Here is a 23666-nt window from a genome sequence, read left to right on the forward strand (position 1 = left end):
TAGTTTTTTGGGTCACGATTTTTTTGTATGTGTAGAAATATAAGTGTAGATAGGAAAATTTTGTTCTATAAATGTCAAAATTCACCACCAAAAATATTTTTGGTAGGTTTTAGATGCTACCAAATCGCAATCAAACCACGCTTCTATCGCATGCATGAAAATTCGGCCCAATTCGCACCCAAATTCGCTCTTGAGAATGTTGCTAAATTTTATGGTTTGGGAAGGAAAAGGTCACGAAATTTCATTTTCGAATTTTAGTAGACACCCTGTTATAGTAAGTCAAGATGAAAACACAACTTTTAAGACAGAGTAACGGAGATATTTTCATAACATTACCCAGTACAAGGTAGAATTAATGTCAGATTAAATGAGTTCAGTAATTAAGAAAAGTATTCAAAATTCAGTAGAAGATCATATGTCCTGTTATACTTCATTGACTTACTTTTCCTTTTAAGAAAAAATATCAAATGAGTTGACTTGAACGGTAAAAATTATAATAACCGCGGTTATTTTTTCTGGATCTGGCCCTAATTTATGTAGAATTATAAGGTACTCATAGGTGAGCTCTTTAACGTTTTAAGATTTATGGTAACTTTTGTTACCATGACATAGTGTTGTCTTTGACCGCTTATTTAGGTCCTATAACAGGTATTTAAGCCTTTTTTTTTTTTTTTTGGTCAAGTCAAGCATAGACCAAAGAACACCCCAGATGCATTTTGGAACCGAATGGTCAACTTGGCGGCGCTAAGTGGGGACAAAGGGGCGTGATATTTTTATGTCTTTAGGCAAATTTCAAAAATCTTTCGCACCCTTAGTTTTCAAGATATCAGATTGAAATTTTGCATACAGAATGTTTGCACCTTTGAGTTTTTTTTTTTTTTTAATGTATTTATTTATTTATTCCTACGTGAACCCAGGCCCGGGCCAGAGGGGCGCAACAGTTTTGAATTTCTTTTTTCGAAAACCTCCAGATTTTTCCGTTTCTGGTGTATAATACGGACAAGCGAGTGGTACCGTTGGAAAGGAAGCTTTTTTCTGAAAAAAAAAAAAAAAAAAAAACCGAGGTGTGAATCATGATCCTACGATAAATAGTAAGAAAGCAGTAGCTCATTAACTGAAAGCCTAAAATTTACCTGAAAAAGCAGAAATCCTAAAAGGTTAATAATTTGAATATGTGTCCAGTATTTTTTGCGAGTTACCGATGAAAATACTTAAACTTAATACTTGTATTAAGCAAAGAGAGAGAATTATAACTATAACAATTATAAAATTCGAATAGTAGAGAAAAGTACACACTTGAAGATTTAGCAGCATTGAAAAATATTAAGGAAGAAATTAATCTAGTTGTATAAAAGAGAGCAAATATTCTTAACCTGTGTGCTTGCAAACCTCATTGTTTGCTTATCCATATAGCCCAAATCTCCGGATTATCTTTTGAACCGCTTGTGTTGTCCACTCTTTTGTAGAGCGTTAGGAAGAATGCAAGCTTAGCAAACGTAAAGACCATATTGGTTTCAAATCTGTTACAGCTAAGCTCATTCATCCTCTGTTAAAAAGATACAAAGTGGCTAGTCTCCGATACGAATTTTCCTCTTAAAACAGTTTAGAGTTGATCTTTTATTGTAAGTATTCTATCGTCTTTGTCTAATCACTTCGCATAATATGCATATAATACGGTTCCCCTTGCTAACATCGTCGTCTTGTTAGAAGAATTATTCTTTTGAATACCGTCCATGAACTGTAATTTCCGTCATTTGTGTGTTTTTACCCCTTTCCTAATTTCTTTTTTTTTACATCCTGAAAATTCTTCTCAAATACTGTCCTATGTGTTTTCCTTTGTTGCTTTCGATTCTTTTCTTCCGTGTATTTTCTTGCACATCTCACGTGCACTTCGGTAGACAAGCTATTTTTTCTGTCCATTTCTCATAACTATTCTATCAGGCCTTGTTTCCATTTTGTACTAATACACGATAACACTGAGCAAGGCTATGTGATAATATGTAAAAAAAAAAAAAATAAAAATAAAAAAAATAAATAAATAAATAAATAAAGAAAATCACGTAACAGTTTCAACACAATAACTGTGTCTTCATCAGACTTCCACTCCTTCTTTCATCGAGTGGAGTGGAAGTCTGATGAAGACACAGTTATTGTGTTGAAACTGTTACGTGATACTTTTTTTTTTTTTTTTTTTTTTTTTTTTAACATATTATCGCACAGCCTTGCTCAGTGTGTTACCATTTCTTGTCTATAACTACTTTTCAAAAGCTTCTAGGTTGTGAAGGTTTTGACTTACGTCTTTTACTAACTACTACGGGTCCGGATACTTTTCTATCAATATGACTACATTTGTCAAAATTAGGAAAAAGACCTATTATTCTGTGAATTACTAGATGTACAAGGCACGTCCACAAAATAAGTGTACTAAGACCCTCGCAGGCAGGGTGAATTTTTATTGCTATGTTGGTCACACTACCCTTTCTACCGAACCCAATCACATGTCAATACGATCAAAACTGTGGCCACAATAACGTCTCCCGTGAAAGATATTGATAAAATCTGCCGCTAAGTGCGAGATTTGCAGCGTTATCTGTTAACTCGTTGTGAAGGGCAATTGAGAACAAGAAGAGAGGATTTCTGACAAAGGGAGTCTGCGTTCTGCACGACAATGCCAGAACGCATACGGCCAATGCAATAAAGCAACTTTTGGGGTCATTCGGATGGGATGTTTTGAACCATTCCGCGCATTGCCCTGGCCTGACGCCTTCACACTATTATCTGTTCACCTCCCTAAAGATGCACATGAGTGGAAAAAAATTTCAACTGACGAGGAAGTGAAGGTGAAGGTGAAGAATTGAGCAAAAGAGGTGGCAGACTTCTTTGACCAAGGCATAAAAAAAAGTGATCCTTCGTTTTACTAAGTGCATCGAGAGGGATGGCGATTATGTGGAAAATAGTTCACATATGTACTGATGTAAAAGTTTTGTTTTAAATAATTTTTTTGAAGCCTACAAAAATTTAATACATTTATTTTCTGCACGTGCCTCGTATTAATTTTGTTTTGATAAAATTGATTCAACTGAGTAATGTGACTTATACCTCAATTTTCGTCAATTAGTTGAATATTTCAATCTTTTTCGTTCCTTTGCGCCATCGGACCCTTTCTTTCACATCTTCGAAAGTGATTTTGAGCTTTTTTTCTCTACAATTGTTCTTAAAAAAAAAAAAAAAAAAAAAAAAAGTCCGGTAACATAAGAAAACATTGCTGAAGATGATCTCCGTGGAGATGGAAATGTTCAATTAATGGACGGAAATTGAGGTATGATGGTAAATATGAATATGCACCTTATAGCTTCAACCAGTAAATTTTATTTCAGCTAGTTTATATGGACAGGAAGAATAAAACCACATCTACTTTAAAGTTCTCGTAGTAAATATTTGTTTAAAGAAAGTAATGGACGCATTTTTAATACTATTTATAAAATGGCAGTATAACTGTATCTTATTGCGTCTATAAGAATATTCACCAACGTTTTCTTTCACTTATACTGTTGTCTTTCTGAATATTATAAATTCACTCTCATTAAGATGGGACCATTGTATGAAAATACCTTGTTCTTGGTCTGTAGGGGGGGGAGAGTTCTAAAATTTGGAAATTGAACAACTGACCTCTTCTTGATAAAACTTGTTGTCATTACCAGTTCTATTAGTCAATTGTTCAGTTATTAGCTTTTAGAACCCCAGATCCTAAAGAGTAAGATATTTTCGTATAATGTCTTCCTCTTCATGTGATAGAGGTCATGGTATTAGTGACATAAACCGTTCTAAAAAAGATGTAATAAACAAGATAGATCCAACTACTTTTTTTCAAATAGTATCTCTTTAAGTTGAAGCGGATCCCAAACTTTAGCCAGTAGGAAAAGTTGAACTTCACCACGTCACACTTTTGGCTTAGTGTTAAGGAAATAATCTTCTCTTATTTTTTGTATTCGTTTTCTGTAAATCTATGCAAAAGAATTTATAATATAGTTGTATACATAACTTAGATATAGTGTTTAAAATAGTATGTGTCATAAATATAAGTGTTACATATGTGTCTATATTTACAAATTATCTCATGACTTCACAAATATATGATACATTGTTTTAATGCTTGTCCCTCAGGATTTTAACATCTGTTTTGGACTTACAGCTTAACGTGAGATCCGAACTACTAGTACCCACAACGGGAATTTAAACCATGTCTCCCACATGAGATTTTTGAAGTATAACTGTTCAGCCACAAGAGAGGCTATTATTGCAATTTATTTTTAAAAATTGTGTACTGAGATCTATACAGTCGTGTTTAATGGCAAAAGATTAAGCTGCAAACTCTATTATGATCATGTATTTTTCTCGATTAACTTTATTCTCATAAACATGAAATAAGTTCGAGTTACAAAAAGAAGGTGAAGTTTTCGACGTCCTTTCCATTTCAAAATACAGGAAGGAATGTTAAAATCCAGGTTTTGTAAATTTGCAATACGAAATGAAGCTCTGTTTTTGAGTTTTCTTATATATGTGTCAGGCTGTAACTAGCTGAAAGGCATTTAGTGACACACATTCATTTACTTAGTCCCTAAAGCGGTTCAACCCGATATGTCAAATACCCTTCTATCTTGCTTTCCTTTTTCTAAAACAAGTCCTTATGCATGTATTTTTTTTTATTTATTTATTTTTTAATGTAAGCCCTTTCCATGAACACCTGTGTAAATTTTCGAATAAATCGTAGGTATATAAAATTCACCTCCAGTTCGAATTGTTAAAAACTCGTAGTATATTCTATCCAAATTAGTTACTGCTTACTACGAACATTATTTAAGGATTATACGCTAGTTTCAATCACTTAAAACTCAATATATTTTGCAATAATTATCAATTGCTGTACAGCAATGCGATACGCGTCTATATTATACGACGTCTTGACTCGTTATATCGTGACAGTTATCGATAAACAAGTACATGGTAACGGAATTGTTACCATAGTAACCGGATCACTGTCATAACAACCAGTAAACAAACATTTCTACCTAGCGACAGAAAAATAAACATTCACAAATCAAAGTTATTCATGACATGAATTATATAATTTTTTCTTCGTCTAATATGTAGTTAGTGCCGGTTAAAATAGATGCTCTAAATACAAATAAAACAAATGAAATAAGTACACGTTATCGTTATAAGTGCTTAACGTAAAGGACTTTTATTGTGACCCGAAGATATTGATTAGTAGCTTTTTAAAAAAGTGTTTTTTTTTTTTTTTTTTTTTTTTTCTAATTGATTTAAAGAATGTGTTCAAGTGTGGTAGTGCGCTGAGATTGAAACAATATGATTTTCCCTTACTACCTCTAAAACACTTGTTTCAATAATTTTAATACTATAAACTCGGCAAGTTTGTGGCGCTAGAGTTCGTAAAGGGCTGTAATAGGCCATATATAGATATTCACAAACATTCGATACCGAACAATGTCGTACTGTCTTTCTAGATTGGAATTCGTCTCTTAATAGAAGTAGTAGTATCTTTGAATGTTGGGTCAACAATGAAAATTTTGTGCTCCACTGAAAATCGATCTTCTAACTGTATCGTGTACGTTAACCTATTACTTAATATATTAGTAATGCCAAATATTAATGAGTCAGGCGTTTTAGTCAAGGGACTTATTGTGTACTCATAATTAAAATATTTAATTAACCTGCCCCATTTCTTTCATTATGTGTTTGTTTACACATACAATTGCAGTGTGAGACTCGAAATAACTAATTTTCTTAAATAGTTCTTTGATTTGAATGTGATAAGTACAAACTGAATCAGGGAATACTGCGTAATTAGACGAAATCATGCTTTTTTTTTTAATTAAGATAATAATGTGATATACAAATATATCTTAAAAATGTGTACTTATGTGTGTATGTGGAAAAAAAAAAAAAAGTTCGTTAAATTGCGAAATCTACAATCTGTGTAACATTAAGGCAATCATAATGGTGTCTTTCACAAAACTTAGCAAATACTTCTCGATTTATTCATCGACTGATATAATGGTATTGATCCTAGTTTATTTAGAATTTGTCTACAGTAGTGCCTTGTTATTATTCATGTAGAGATAACTTCTGCACGTTTTCTTCACGCATAGAAAATGTGTTCGAGGTAAATTTTTTTAATGGATAGTGTGTTCTCTTGAATTGTCTCCGTCTACATTTACTTCTGCTTCTGTTAAGTTTACTGATACAAACTACCGTTATAAAATTGTGTTCCCGAAATTGTTTTTTATTAGTGCGTTAATAGGGTGACGAGTTCTGATCTGAAAATTAAAGTGTGTTGATAAAGATATGTGTGCTCGCAGATAATGAAGCATAATATTAAGATTGTATATCCGAGAAATGATTACCAAATGTTTCTCATGTGGAAAACCTAACTGAATGAAGTTATAGTCTGATTCCTGACACTTTTCTTGACCGTAGTTGTATATTTTGTGTGATATGTGTGTGTGCGTACAATGTATAGCGATATATAATCATGATATGGCTACCTATTTCATGACTCTTTCCAAGATGTTAACTCTAATTGTTATAATTCTAGCTTGTCGGAACATAGATGTTTTGTTTCTGGCTGTAATTAAGGCTATTTTTACCGTTGAATCTCAATTCTGATATAACGAATACCACTTACTAGTTTGTAATTAATATATGAAGAAACTACCTATTTGTTATGCATTTGGATCTTATATATAGCGTGAACTATGCTGGGGAAAAAAATATCAATCGTTACAGGGTAGTTGTTACAGGGTACTGCTTCAATATATTCCAATTACGTCTGTGGGAACCAAAAATGTTGTTAGAATGTATAAGTACAGAGCTTAGAATCTGTAATTTCCTCTTTTATATATACCTATTAGCTGTCGCATAAAGTTAATAGATAAGAAACTTAATAGTAATTGTAAGTCTTATCTTCTTCTTTTCATAGTTGTAATAACAGCTAATTTACTGTAGTTATTGTTTCGAAATTGAAGTTTCAAGGTCCGTGAGCTAGAGAATAAATTTCTAAATAATAAAATATTAGGAATAAAGTATTTTAACAGTTTGTGAACTGATTTCACAAAGCATGATTCAGAATTCAGTATGCTTAATTGTGACAGGACTGTATGCATTTCCCCTTTTATATTGTATTCTGATAAATGTTAGTATTTCCATAATATTGTCTTTTTATCTCGAGGTTCATCAATGCTGTTAAAGTAATGTGGATTAAAATGAAATTTTAGAATTATTATCTTTCGTCCCCATTGATTATATGTAGTGTAGTCGAAATCGAGGTTTCATTGGTATATAATATTGATCTTTATTTTATGCTAGATTAATGTATAGTATTATCGATATACTTCTCTCACTGATTAACAAATATAAATCCACTTGGCGTAACAGCCCTGAGCCGCTCCAACGCCATCTTTCAGCAACGGGCTGAACTACGTCGACTCTAGCGACGAGCACTTGGTCAGCGCGCTACGTTGCCCTGTCCGGCGACCCTAACCGGCGTATGGGGAGCTTTATTTCACGTGACTCCCCAGTTTGCCTCACCACGCTAGGTGGACGCCAAAAATCGGGGAGCACCGTCCGGGAATTGAACCCGGGACCACGTGGACATGAGTCCAACGCTCTAACCACTAAACTACGGTGTTCCCTGATTAACGAATATAGTGGCTCGGTATATTGTACGCTTCCGTCAGGTGCGAAGAGTCCTTGGCTCAGCTGTGAGCTTGCAGTGAACAACTTTGTGTTTATGGTTTCCTAGGAGTTCTCCCATTTGTTTTAAATTATTGTCCACTAGTTCTTATAACATCATTTACGTGGAATTTATCAATTATTTCCTTTATTCACATGACATACATGTAGGAGATTAAATTAAAGATCCATTTATTGTCACTTGTCTTGCGGATTACTTTGGTATAGTTTAGAAATCATATCATAAATTCTGTGATGTAAAAGTTAAGAATGAACTACAGGCCCAGTTATCAAGCTAATGTATTAACAATTTGGATGCTATAAAAACGGCTTTCCAAAACGGACCACAACGACTCTCCCAAACGATTCAATGGTCTAAGATGAGCTGATGGAGAGCCAATCAGTCGAAGAAATGAAATCAGGCACATTCCCCTGAAGCCACTTCTTTGTGGTCTTGGCTTTTTGGGTCGGTGCTGAGTCCTGCTGGAAACTCCATGTTTCATTGTTGAACATCGTGTGAGTCAACGGTTACATGAGTAGTCCCAATGCTGTCGCTATTTTGCAGATGTTTTCACATTATGTTCACAGAAATGGAGGTCATTTGTGCTATCGAATCCCCTCCCTATGAAACTATCTCTGAGGCAGAATGATGGCCTCCGAGGGTCTGTGGCGTATTTTCACGAACTTCCTGAGAAATTGAGGCATAAACACGGTCGTATTTATGCCTTCACGGAAGATTTTTTCGTCCATGAAAGGATCCTCTTGTAGCCAGCCTTTGCGTAACACTGCGTTTTGCATTTTGCTCGCGCTGTACGTACAACTGTGTAACGATGTAATATCAAGTATTTCAATTATATGCTCTGAGTTGTAAATCACTTCTGAGCACATGCAGTATCACAGGATTTCATCGAATCTGTCCCGCCACAGTTTTCACAAGCTTCCGGCTTCTGACGCTGCGAAGTCTACCGTTCCTGAGCTGGTCCTCAGTTGTTCCTGTTTCACTTTATTGGTTTATGGTCCGATGGTGATTTGTTAGCTTTGTACAATGCGATTACTGCCACACACGGTTCTCGTATACACTTCACTCTATTCGATTCGCAGTACAGTTCACCTTTCCACTACCACAGCGAAGCATTCAATAATACTGGTTCTTGTTTACTCAAACGTTGCGGGCTCACCTGGTCAACCAGTGTTACCATCCCTATCTAAACTTCATAACAGAATTTATGATATGGCCATTATTTATTTCGCAGATGACAGCAAACATAAACATTGCTTTCGATGTTTCTAAATAATATCCTAATATTGTCGAATATTATTATATTGTACAATAGTCTACTTGCTTGCTTCAGGTTGTTTCCTCTTATTTAAAATAATATATATATATATATATATGTAAATGACATATTTGCATGGTTTTCTGTAAACATCATTAATGGAATTATACAAAGATTAACATCTGATAATGTGAACTAAAATCTACAATTGTTTGCTACACAATAAGAAGGCGGAGAATACATCCAGCTCTGCATGAAATAGTATCGCTCATATTGAATTCAGTAACTCAGAACATCTAGATGTTGGTTGTTCTTTGCATGGCTGTTATTGTTATTTTAAAAAATTGCTGTTATTTACTTCCATTGTTACAACAACGAACGCAAGATTATTCTGGGCGAATGCTTTCTTTCGTGGGCGGAAATTCCTAATATTGGCTCACATGATTCTGGCATATAGTGGTTTTCGTAAGCATAGAGAAAATGTCAGTAACCAATGAATTAACCGAATTCAAGACTTTAATCGAATATCATCTCATACAGTGTTATGAGGTTTGGTTTCGCTGCGGTGTCAACTTCTGTGGAATAAATAATAGTTATATATGAAGGGGAAAACCCCAGAAAATATCTTAGAAAATCCGTGACGTCTGTAAAGCATGGGTACCGTACTGTTTTTGATGTTCGATGTGTACTCTTTTCTGATCTGTTTCAGTGGATTATTTCTACTTCGATTCTACTTTGATGTTAAGTTCGCTAACATGAAAGCATGAAATGAAGTAAATTTAATGTTGTTCGTAAGTCAAATCTGCCAAAATATTGATGTGTCTTCTTTTCAAATTTCCATACTATAAATAGAAAAGTGTGCAATTGAATCATCTTGTAGTTGAAGAACAAATATATATTTGTATAATACGATTTTATTTATTTTTAATGACATAAATAGGCATATAATAGTAGAACTTTTCAGTACTGAATAAAATTTTAAGTATAGGAGAATTACCGATTAAATTTAATTAAACTTCATCCTGAAAAAACGCTGAAAAATTTATGGTACTGTTTTAGTTAACCAGCGATACCGTAATATTAGTATATATCACGAGGTTACCGTCACCCAAAATGCATGAATTTTTCAATCTTTGAAAATGTAATCTATATAGTGTAATTCCTTATTTTTGTCAAAATTTGACTATAATAATTCGCTTTTTTTTTATTTTTTTATTTTTTTTATTATAGAAAGCTTTGGTTTGAGTTTTTCTTTCGTTCCTTTAATTAAAAATTCGTACGTGGCGAATAGTTTTCAGTGGCTATTCACCTATTCAGATATTTTATTCTGTTCAATTGATACTTGAGGACAAAGTATCAGTATCAATTGGGTTATCTCAAAATCGTATTTGCAATGTATACTTTTAAGTTGTCCTAGTATTAAACTAGACCAACCATATGACGATTGCAATTAAGTGTATAAATACATGTGATCATTGTAAGTGTAAAGTCAAATGCATGATTTCGTAAAGTGGTGTGTTAATTATCTGTGTTAGAGCCAGCGAAAATTGATATCTGACATTCGTCTGCGACAAAAATAGCAGAGAAGAAAGTATCCAATCACTGCTTCTTTCCAACCGCTTCAATGTGCTCCCCAGACAAGTAGTTCAGTTTAATGTCTCAGGATAATGCACGGAGACTACGGGAGATGGTGATAATGAGGTAGATGATAATGATGGAATGAAGAATGTGGAAGGAAATTACGCACACTGTGTTTGTTTACCATAAAGTGTACTTGGCGTGTTCAACACTCTTCAAGTGTAAGTATGGGTACAGTAGAGTTACCGATAAGTACAAGAGCAAAATATAAATTATGCATTAAAAACTTGGTTATAACAAGTTGTATATGCGAGGGTGATTCAGAAAGTAATGTCTCCAAGCTCACTACTTGGCCAATAGTACTGCAAACATTCTGAACTATTTTATCATTAATGTACTGATGTTTAAGCTATAGAATGCCACTTGTTTCTCCTTTCTATCTCTTCTCGTTCCGGAGTAAAGGAGCAATCCATGACATCCAGTGGTGACCTTCGGTTGAAATAGCGGGCTGTCATTAAATTTCTGACTGCGGAAGGTGTGCCAGGACCAGGAACATTCATCGCTGGCGACGAGTCGTGGATACGCCATTACGACACAGAAACGAAGCGTCAGTCGATGGAGTACCGCCACATGTCCTCTCCTGCGCCAAAAATATTCAAAATTATCGCATCTGCTGCCAAAGTGTTGTTGACATTCTGCCTCATGCTGTCTATAGTCAGGATCTTGCGCCCTGCGACTTTTGGCTCTTCCCCAAACTTAAGGATCACCTTAAGGGCCAACGCTGCAGTTGTGGGGCGGAGATGGAAGCAGTAATTCGGCAATGGTCTCGCCAGCAGCCACCACAATTCTTCGCCGACGGCATGAAAAACCTTCTTTCCCGTTGGCACAAGTAACGGGGCTATGTTGAAAAATGATGCCACCATTTGTAGCTGACATTGCAAGCTTTCCACTGATACATGTATCTATCGCTGCTGTTAAACACAAATAAAGGTTATCACCTTGGAGGCATTACTTTTTGAATCAACCTCATATATATATATATATATATATATATATATATATATATAAATCTGTCTCTTTTCCTTGCAGCGAATTGTCAGAAATAAGTTCTATCTGGTGCAGGTTTAGTGAAAGGTAATCAAAGTTCCATTTTTACTTAACTTCGTTCAGTAAGGTTCGTGGCGTGCGTAACAACAGGCAGTAGATGAGATCCGAAAGTCCGAAAGTAGAAAAATAAGTTCCCCTTTTCGTTTGTACATTTCTTTAAACTCACACATCTTAATCAAATTCAAACCTGTAGTACCAGACCGGTTCATCAATATAGAAAATGCAATTGTGTTGTCTTCTTTATTATTATTAGTTGCTGTTTTGTATACAGGAAAGATGATTAAATAGGAATGTGAGTAGCCTTTTATTACCCTTGAAGGCTGAGGCATGTATTTAATTTTTTTGTCGTCCATCACCTAAAAGTCTATGCAAAATATAATTGTTTGTGATCAAACAACCTGAAACTAGGTTTCAAATCAAATACAATATTCAAAAATTGCGTTGTAGAGACGAACAAAATTGTAGTGCCTTAGAATAGTATATTCTTTTCTCCTAATACATTTTTAATAGTTAATAATCAAAATTTGTAATCAGTCACGCCCAAGTGTATCTTGTCCATGTATTTTTTTTTTTTCCTTTCCTCATTGTGTGTAGGTCGTTGTACACATATCATAGCGACATGAGAAATGCCAAAGTAGTAGATAGGATCATAGGAATCTTGGCGTGTGTATGGATATTATCGTATGATCTCGTTTCTTGATACGTTATTTCCATCAGACACCACTAATCTTGTAGCGATTCATTCATAATTTAACCCCAGCTTTTTTTTTTTTTTTTAATTGTATTGAAAATAAAAACATGTTACGATCTTTTTACCTGTATGACTTGTTTAGAATATCAAAAATATTTTTGTGCTTTAGTTAAAGCAAATAAGTGCATCTATATGTGTAATGCTTTTGAATGCTCTGTATGTGAAAATTTGTAGTGTGTCGGTATGAATGATCAGTAAGTTTTTTTTTCTGTTCCATCACCTATGTACTATGCAAAGAGTTGTACATAGTGAAAGTTATAAGTAAAACATAATACTGACATGCCAAGATCTCCATTGTAAATAATAAATTCAGCACAGAACATAACTTTCTAATATTTCGTCTATAAATCGATGAAAACTACGTATTTCCGATGTGTAGGATGTAGTTAACCGATCTAACTACAATATATATATTTTTCTCCTAAAGTAACTCCAACAGTCGTATTTGAAGCCAAAATTATTTTCGTACCTTAAAATAGCTAGGATGATGTCGCAGCTAGAATTCCATCACGTCATTGTTATCTCCCAGTAGACTGTCATAAGTACAATATTTATTTTGTCATAGCAACCTCTTTTTGCCTGAATTTGGGAGAGAAAAACTGTGATAAAATCAATAAACAAAATATAATTTCTTCATACTTTGAGTAATTTAGTGATTTATATTTGAATAGTAACTTTTCCTGTCTTTCATATTAATTTTCCTTCAGCCTCTTTAGTTTGACAGAAAATGCTTTGTTATATGCTCCAAACGAAATATCGTTCTTCCGGAAGACAAATGTGGTTTTAGTGGTAATAATATGTCATTGTTTAAGTAAGGATTAGTTTATTATGAATTCAAATGTTCATAGAGGTTTGCATCTACCCTTGTTTAATTACCAAGATTATGTAAAATAATAACATTCCTTCTGATAAGAATTTTCTTCTATTTTCTCGGCTCTATCAGTTCCGTCGTGTACAAATTTGGATTCCACAAATTATACTGCTTTGTGTGCTGATTCTAAAGCACTCTCCGATATCTTAACAGTTCCATGTAGTTTGTAGTTAGTCTTGTAAAATAAATTTTAATATTCTAAAGTATATTGTCAGCAGTATGCCGGGGAGAATATACCATTTAAAGCCTTAATACAGTGCGATGTTTTCTTATCGTGTGTCTCGTTTTCTTCTTCTTTACTTTTCACTTACAAGTGTGTAATCACGGTCGATGTTCTGTTCATTTGGGTACATTTTTATTTGTCTGGTAATTCTATTCAGAGGCAACACATTATTCAAAGTGGATGACAATCACAGTTGAAATGTTCAGATATTATAGCTGCAGTTGTTATATCTTAGCGTAATATCTCTTTTAAAAATAATCAGTCAAACTTCCAACGCCAAAAGGTGAGGTAAAAGCTGTCTGTATTTATTTGTTGGATCTTTGTAGTGCCTATTTTTTTTTAATCCATTCTTATTAGTCTCCGTGGAAACAGCACAAGTTGCCAAAATCATTAGCTGCAGCTGTAATATTGAAACTCGAAACACTTTAGGGGTTGTTTAACATTCATATTTCTGTTTACTTTTAAAACTTTTAACTCTTCCCGGTAATACTTGTACTGTGTTCTTGATGTATTCGTACGAGCTATCTTTACGTTGAATTTTGAAGCTCTCGTACAAATATGTGTATTACAAATAACGAGTAACATTGGGAAAGTATGCATTTTTTAAAGTTCATAAACAAATTAATTAGGTTTTTAAGAATAGGTTGTAAGTATATCACTCTTATTCATGCATGATGATACTTCCAAACTATGTGATTTCAACACAGGCATATCGTCGGAGATGCAGTCTCTTCTTGGAACGCTGAGAACCAATATCAAAAATAGTTTCTCGCTATACTTCCAAACTATGTGATTTCAATACAGGAATCTCATCGGAGATGGAACCTCTTCTTGGGATGCTGAGAACCAATATCAAAAATAGTTTCTCGCTATTTCTTAGTTTTTGTTCTGTGGGAACCAATATTGTGAAGCCAGTCTATGTACATCTTCCAGTTTCAATAAAAGAATCCGAGCTAAGACGAAACTACTTGGGGGTGGGGTGGGGGGGAAGATCCTGAATCCAAATCGAAAAGCCGTTTCTCGCTACCTATTTTGTCGTATTTGCTTTATAAATCAATATTGACAGCGGAAGTGGGAATATATTTCTGCCGCTTTCGGTTTTAGTAAAATAGTAAAGACGGAGATAGAATGTATTTTTGCAGCGCTGAATCCATAAAAAGAATACGCTACTTGATATCTCTCACTGTGTTTTCCTGTGATACCCTTCGACAGACGAACGGACGGGTATGACCTATCAATAATATTTCTAATGCTTATCGATAGCATAATTTGGAAGTCTAAAATAATGGAAAATAAAGTTCGTAGTAGTACTCAGTATATATATATATATATTTTTTTAAAGATGAGTAATATGTATGTATATAAATCACTAATCCGATACACATGGTGTATCGAGAGCTTCGTTATTTTGGTGATATTATTCTGGTTTCTAAATGGTGTAAATAGATCATTATCTGCATTAAATATTTTAATAAATTATTTTGTTTCCGTGTTTATTTAATTTTGACGCTTTGTTTCGTGCTACTATCCATGTAAATGTATCAAATAAATATTTGATAACTACCTAAACTGTTCGTGCCTTAGGAAAACGTTAAAGGTAGATTGCTCTTTGATCTTTCACTAATATCGCTACAACTTTCATATCAGGTTGAAGATTTTCTTTTATTATTATGTTGAGAAATCATGTCTTGGTCTGTCTTCCTGCAAGGATATTTTTTTAAAATTCAAAACTAGTTAACGAATTTTCAGAGTATGACTGTGGTTGAATTTTACTAAGTTTCATGACTGTAGAAAGGAAAAACTTCTGAATTTTATCCTAAGCAATATAGTGGAGATTGTTGCTTCATAAAGATGATCATTCTTCCATGTTCGTGACTTACTCAATAGCTTTTCATCTGGAACTTACACACAATTCAGGCGTATTTTCCTATGGAGATGTAAAAAGGTATGATTATAGAATGAAATCTATTCTTACCACTGAACTTTATAATTGAAACTTTGTGTGTGTCTAGTGAACTCAACACTTACCCAGCGCTTAAGAGACCCCATTACGACGAAATTAAAATACCGCTAATTTTACAGTAATTATGTGATATCTTCAAATAGATAAAAGATAATCGAAAAGTGGAACAAGAACTTGCTAGACAATGTTAGATACTGTTATCACGACTCACTTATCTGCTTTTGATTTCCAGTCATTTAGAAAATCGGCATTTATTTTTGCGTTTATAAATGGCTGCAAACGGAAAGCTGCCAGGCGTCTTGTGATAACGGTACCTCATACAAAATAATATTGTCTAGCCCGCTCTTGTTTCACATTTCGATTATCTTTTATCTTTTTGAAGATATCGTATAATTACTGTAAAATTAGCGGCATTTTAATTTCGCAGTGATTAGGCATCTTAGGAATTGAATATAATGAATGCCATACCTTATCAGTTCATGTTAAGATATGCATAGACGCTGATTTGTTGGTTGATGTTTAACATTCGTTTTCAACACACTATGTGAAACGTAAACCTACACCTTTAACGTATGATCTGAACTGCATCGGCTCCCACCTAGAATCAACGAAGTCTTTTGCGAGGAAGGTATGAATATCACCTATCATATAGCCACAAGGGAGCTCTTTATGCATGGATGCGTTCGTTATTTTCTTCAGTAACAGTACTCACCGATGACGTCTTGTTATGTTTCGGTTTTAATTCTCGTGTTAGTTAAATAATGTAGAGAGTAGCGATTTAATAATAGCAATATAGAACTTCTAGTACTGTGTTTATTATTATTATTATTTGTTATATGTGCTTAACACGAAATCTGACTGTAAAACCTTATATTGCTTCACGTGCTTTGTTTTTGTATTAAAGTGTTAACCTAAAGCATTACAAATACATTTGGATGGCGCAAAGATAATCCAGTAATATTTACTTCGACGAAATGTATTATAATTAACAGGTAATGCTTTCGAAACAAGATTGATTTTGTTCCTGCTAGTAAATAATCTCGGGATTTGAATTCTGACTATCCCTCGATCCTGCAGTTTTACAATAATTTGAATATTATTAATCATTCCTTAGTTCAGATTTTTCCTAAATTCTTCAGCTACTGTTTGTAATATAATATTAAGTACATTTACCCTGGAAGGACGAGGTTCACTGCAATTTTACCAAAGGAGATTTTATTATTGAGTGGTTTATTTAATTTTAAAAGTAGTACTTTTCATATAACATTTTAATTGTCGCCTAATATAGTATAATTGTCTCGCTTACTGATTTGGCAACGTCCCTTCTTCATTTAACATAAAGCACCTTACCAGTGAGAAGCCCAAACGGCTGATGCGACTAGAAAAATTCTACCATTTTAGAGTGATAACCACCTATTTTCCAACAACTTTTCTCTCTTTCCATTTCTTAGTATTTTTACTCATAATGGGAGTTTTTTGGTTTGTTTTGAGTTCAATATTCCTTTCAGCAGCGTGGCTCTATGAGACGTGCACCTACAGCTTAACGTAGAATCCGAACCACATGAGCTCCCACCGCTAATCGAACCCGGTTTTCCCACGCCGAAGTCATGTGTACTAATCCAATAGCCACGAGGGAGCTCCTTCACTGGAGGAGTCTGCTGAAAACATAATACGTAGCGTTTATGTTAAAACATAATGTTTTCCGTATATTTTGGGATGCAACAAATACAAGATACATAAGCATGCATGACACTGGTTTCATTGCATGCTTAAGTGTTTACTACCACATCCTCATTTTAATGTTGATGTAATTAGGCTTGTAGTATCGGTAGAACTTTTCACATCAAGTCACCTCTTCATAATGTATATATGTAGTTTGAATTATCACTCTTGAGCTCTTATTATTCACAAAGAAACCAGGATGATAATTTGCCCCCTTGGAAACAAATATTTTGGAAACTTATTGACATAAAATAAAGACATGGAGTGAGGATCACACATCTTCACGATTAAGAACCCAAATTTCAGAAGTGTGAAGCTCCTTTTTCCCTTCGTCCTGCTAGTGTTACATAAGCATTATTATATGAAAAACAATACGTATGCCTTTTTCTGCCGGTTGGTTGTAAGCTGGCGATGAAAGATCTGTCTGTCGCTGGTTCGAATCCATTAGTATTAGCATTGGTATTAGTATGGTTCTTTGTTACTTACTTCTTTACCTAAAGGCAGAGACATAAGACTTAAAACTGAAAAATACAGTACAATATGTGCTTGTTTCAAAAACACGTAAGGTAGAGCACCTCGGTGGCTAAACGGTTAGTGTACGCGCCTTTGGCGTGGGAGACCCGGGTTCGATTCCCGACGGGAGCTCACGTGGTTCGGATTCCATGTTAATCAGTAGGTTCCGTGTCATATAGCCTCGCTGCTGAAATGAACGTTAAACTCAAAATCAACTCAACTCAACTCAAAAACACGTAAAATGAATCAGAACTCACATATGGCTGTTGTCCATTGTCTCGTTACTTTGTGGGCGCTTGGAAATTGAAGACCATGAGTTCGCATACCTTGAAGTTAAACAGGAAGCTCTTTCCGTAGAAAGTTTGTAATTAACATGTAAGATTCTTGTTACTTCAATTCAGTTTTTATTGATAATGTTGAGATATGCACTATGTCATAATGTGAAGTCATGAGATAATGTAATGAAGGTATATACAATTCCTTTGAAGTATTTCCCATATATATATATATGTATATAATGATAGGAATGGTATGAAGAATAATCTATCGTAAGCACAGAAAGGAGGCTGGAGAGTGCTCACCTCTGGTGCGAAAGGTTCCTGGTTTGATCCCGTGTTTTATGACAGAAACATCATGTGTAATTTTCTTGTGGGTCCCCTCATTTCTACCCGTTTTCTCATTTCATTAATATTTTCATCATATTTTACTTATTCGTCCGTCTCTTGAATGCTACAGTACTTAATCGCGGGACAATTAAAGTAAGCATTTTGTTTAATTTTCATTTTATTTAAAAAACGCGAACGTCTTAGCTTGTTATTTTATAAGGTTTGTTTTATATTGATTTAATATAGTAATATTTTCCTGATTCTTAATAGAATTATATAGGTAATTTTCACGCAATATCAGCAAGAACTTTATTAATATTATAAGTATCATTAACATAATAACCTCTCCTGTATGCCATTGGCAATGGAAGTGTCTCCGGTGGTGAAATATTGCTCAAACGTTAGGGAAAACTTTAAAGGAAAATTTAGCACTGTCATTGTAATTCTGGCTACATTTTAGAAATATACCGTAACATATGATCATAGTTTACCAATTAAGGGTTCTATTAAATGAATTAAGTTTTTTTTTTTTTTTTTTTTTTTTTTTTTTTTAACAACATAGTTCATAGATATATGTGTAGATGTATATATACTGGCCTGCCAAAAAGAACAAAATGTTTAATCTTTATAAATAAATAACTTTATGGCCTATGGAACCCGGAGGTTCAACGCTGCCTTCACAAAAGCTCTCCACTGACTTCTTTCCTCAGACAACTGGATCCAGTTTCTACTTTGTATTCCTATTTCTGCAAGATCAATTTTAATAATTGTCCTCCCATCTGCGCCTAGGTTATTCTGATTGACGTTTTCTGGTTGGATTTCCTGTCAAAACTTTGAAAGAATTCCTACTTTCTTGCATTCTGACCACATGGTCTGCCCACCTGAGCCTCCTAGACTTCATGATCCTAACAATGTTTGGTAAACCGTATAAATTATGCAGTTCCTCGTTATGAAGTTCCCGCCAATATAAATACAATTGAAAAACATCTGTTCCCGCATCACAAACTAACCACTGAACTAATGTTTATGATTTTTTGCATAAAGATAGTCCATAGCCCAGGGCGGGTTTATCATATCACTTTGGTAATACAATTATTGTATGTTCGTGATGATTGACTACCAAAGTGTCCATAGAATTTAAATGATGGAAAGAGGTCGCTTGCGCTCTGGCTGATGCAGCAATTAAAAAAAAAAAAAAAAAATCTGAGAATTTTTATTGTAATGGTTATTATTATTATTGTTTTACACTTACTTTTCTAAATTTACTTTTATATTTCTAATAAAGTCAGTCAAAAAAAAAAAATCAAATCTTGAATATAGCTCAAGATAAGTTAATTAAATAATTAACTTCTATTTGATTAGACTGTAAAGGTTGTCTTTGTCATACACTTACGTCAGTGAAAAGGAAGTCAAATTTAAATGAGACTAACTTTTTTTTTTTTTTCTGTGTCCTGCAAAACAGGTAACACATATTGAAGTTGAGCAAAATCATTTGTGTCCATGTAACAGGCTATACATTTCAGAAATGTTTGCAAGGTTTCAGTATCAAATGGAGAATAAAAATGGTAGAATATAATGAGAATTCGAAAATACATCTTCCAGAAAAAAATAAATAGTTATTTTGTTATTACGAATTCAATATGGATGATGATGAAGTCGGATCAAGTGCAGGAGAAGGAGAGTGTGCCAAATATTGTCTGCGGTAACACGCATGGTCCTTTATTATTTTAATATATTACGATTTACGAAGCTCATTTCAAAAGTCTTGCATCACAGCGCATGCGCGACCGTTTGAGTGTTGATCAAGTTCAATTTTATTTCAATTGTGTCAGAGTTTGGGCTTGACGATTGTGTCTATGTTTGCTGGTTCGCGTTGCTGTGTTTATGGGAAATTCAGTGTTAAAATGAAAGGTGAACTGGACTAAAGTGGGATTACACATAATGACCAGCGTTCCTTCATTGTGGCGACTGAGACTTCAATTCTGTTCAAAATCTCGTATCCAGGTTTCATCAATTGCAGCAATCCTTCGTAGAAACTGATATTCTGTTCAGTAACGTTGAAGCAATTGTTCTGAAATTCTTTTGCGACATGCTTTCAGTTCTTCACTCAGATCAAGCAGAAATCTTCTGGCAGCGATTTTTCTCATTTTTAATTTTTCAGTAATGATTCTGTAAACTAAAGTGACAGACATTCTGGTCTCATATGCAATTTCCTCAGATGTTTTTCGTCGATCTTCTCTCAAAATGTAATTTACAATAATCTCAGAAGTGTAATCTCTTGCAGTTGATGGTCTTCCCTTCTTGAGTTGTCCGCAGTGCTTACACAACTTTCACAGAAACGAGTTGACCACCGTGATACAATGCTACGAACCACTACACTATTTCCATAAACCCCTCGCAAATTATTGTAAATTTCAGTTATATTCTTTCTACGCAAAGTTTCGATTTTGATATAGGAAAGCTGGTCACTATATGTGATCTGACCTGAGTCGGGTTCACCTTCCATTTTAACACTGAATTTCTCACAACACAGCTACGCGAACCAGCAAACATAGATACAACCGTCAAGTCCAAACTCTGATTTACAACTGACGTAAAATTGAACTTGACCACACCACTCAAACGGTCGCGCTTGCGCTGTGGGCAGTACTTTTGAAATGACCCTCGTGTGTAACCAAGATTTAGGATTTCTGTTGTCAATAACTTGAAATCTAAACAAACCTCATGAACCTAGGGTTTCCAATGGCTGCACCGCAGCTGCTGCGGAATCTGCGATACTAAGAATACATTCCCATGAATCTAAAGATATCTCATATCCCTTCTGACATTGAATTTTGTAAAGCATTTTGTGACGAGATTAATGTAGCTACACAGTTTTACTCTTCAGCATTATTATTGGTCGCGTGGCACTTTTGCAATTCTCATTACGAATATCGATGTTACACCCAACACAATATTGGACAATTGGTTACAAACGTGTATTAGACCACCATCTGTGTTGCGTATTGTGAAACATGCTATTTCCCCAAGAGGAGAATCCACAGTATAAATTGTATGTGTTGGCAGGACAGTATATATCAAATAAAAATGTTGAATTTTTAGAAAGTTACTGGAATTTTTCTCTGCATTATATTGACTGCGACGACTCGTGAAACCTTGGCTCTTCACGAATCATAGAACTGCTTTCCGTCACGTAGGACGCATCGGTAGAATTCGTGCAGCTGTCTTCCGAATGCACACTTGAGAAAACATGAAGCAGAAGAAGTGTACCAGCAATGCTGTCAAACTTAGCAACAAAAAACAACACTTAAAAAACACGAACAATTACAGTATTCGCATTAAATAGTAACAATAATAGTAGCAAACGTATAAAGCAACTTTAACAAAGAGAGAGAGAGAGAGAGAGAATAAAAACGTAGCAGCAATCCGAGAACACTGCAGCTTCAGGAGATGTTCTCCGTATTGCGCGAGATACGATACTGGCAAAATTTCATTGGTGGGAGTTGACGACGGGCACAAACCCTCGCGTTCTATTAGATGATGAAATTGGTAGATCTACTGTAGGTCAAGCTTCACGAGTCTTCGCGAGCACTATAGAAGTAATCATTAACTTATTCTAATTAATACTTTAAAACTAGTATGTAATTCTAGATTTCTTGTTGTACACGTTGCTATTATTAATAATTATTTAAAAAATATTATATTGTTGTGTCAGTGATTGAGTGTATTGAGCGATTACCGTATGACTTTGTGGGATTTGTCTTATCATCACTTACGTACTATGCAAAAGTTGTATATAGTGGAAAATTCCATATCGATGTGGATTTTTAGCTCAAAACGTAGTTTTTAATTTTTAGTAATAGATGAAACGACCCACACTTCTATTTTTTCACCCCGTATTATGGAAGTCTGGTTACTTTTTGAGACTGCTCGAAAGGATTTCACTATATTCCGAAGTGAAGCAAACTACTGTAAAGGCAGCCACTTGTAGTGAATCGTCGTGTACTTTTCGAAATATCACACATATCAGTAAAAAGTTTAAATATTTTCAAAAATAGAACTGTAGGCTTTTTCTTTGTCCCCTCTTATTTCTCAACGATAAAAAACAAAACTGTTGGTATCGTTCCGCTATTTAGGAACTTCATTGATTGGTAAGGCTTCACTTTCACATTTACAGAGGAGCAAGTTATACACGTACTTTTCAAGCGTTTGAGTTATCATCATCATCATCATCATCATCATCATCATAGGTATTCTGCCATTATTGGCAACTCACTTGCTGCAGCTGAGAAGCTTCCATGCTCCACGGTCTTCCGCTAACCTTTTCGTTCTCACGTACGATTTCTCTGTTTTGACATGGTCCATTGATTGTAGTCTCCTTCACCCCTCCCTCTTTTTCCTTCCACCATACCCTCTAGCACGTCTCTCATGATACCCAATGTCCCAACCAGTTTCTCTTCTTAATAATATATCAAATTGTTATTTTCCCCCACCATTTCTAACATCCTGCTATTCGTTTTCCGCTCGACCTATCTAATTCTTCTTCAGAACCACATCTCGAAAGCTTTTAGTCATTTTTTTTCATTTTTGCGTAGTGTCCGTATTTTTTACCCATACAGCACAATGCTCCACACGAATCTAGAGTCTATAAAGCAGAAAATCGGCAGTGCTGTATAAAACAATGATTTGGTTTCTTTCTTAAATTTTTTTGAAGAAGAAATGATAGTAGTGATCAACATAACTGCTTTTCAGTAGAATTTTAAGACATCCCTTGTTTCTATTCCACTATAGACTCGCACAATCAAGAGCCAGCCATCGCAAGCGAAAAGTAGAACAAACACTCTTATCATCTCGAGCAGTGTGCTTTTAGAAAATAGACCTCCTCTTGTGCATGTGTACCATAGAAACGAAACTATCTCAAGACTTTCATATCATATGTGATATCAAACAAAATTAGCTCATTCCGAAGAGTCGCAATTTGATTGCCAGTTTCGGCCATCTTTGAACTAAAGTGATATGAGACAAATGTTGGATTGATAACTTTATTTTTTTTTTTTTTTTCTTCCTCACATGAAGTAAAATATTCGAGACGTGATGTATCTAAGCCATAGGTCACAGTTGAGAAGAAATTAAAGAGAAGAGCAGATAAAACTTTAGATCATCAAAATTTGAATTTTATGACGATGTATCAATAATTCTGGTGTCTTGATGTGCAAGAAGAAAAAAGTTAGAAAGAAGAGTGGATAATTCTTGTACACTCGATATTAGTGAATAATATACTGGAACAATCAGTATGTGTCGAGA

Source organism: Thermobia domestica, chromosome 13, assembly GCF_964235325.1.
Source record: "Thermobia domestica chromosome 13, izTheDome1.hap1.1, whole genome shotgun sequence".
Classification (NCBI taxonomy): domain Eukaryota; kingdom Metazoa; phylum Arthropoda; class Insecta; order Zygentoma; family Lepismatidae; genus Thermobia; species Thermobia domestica.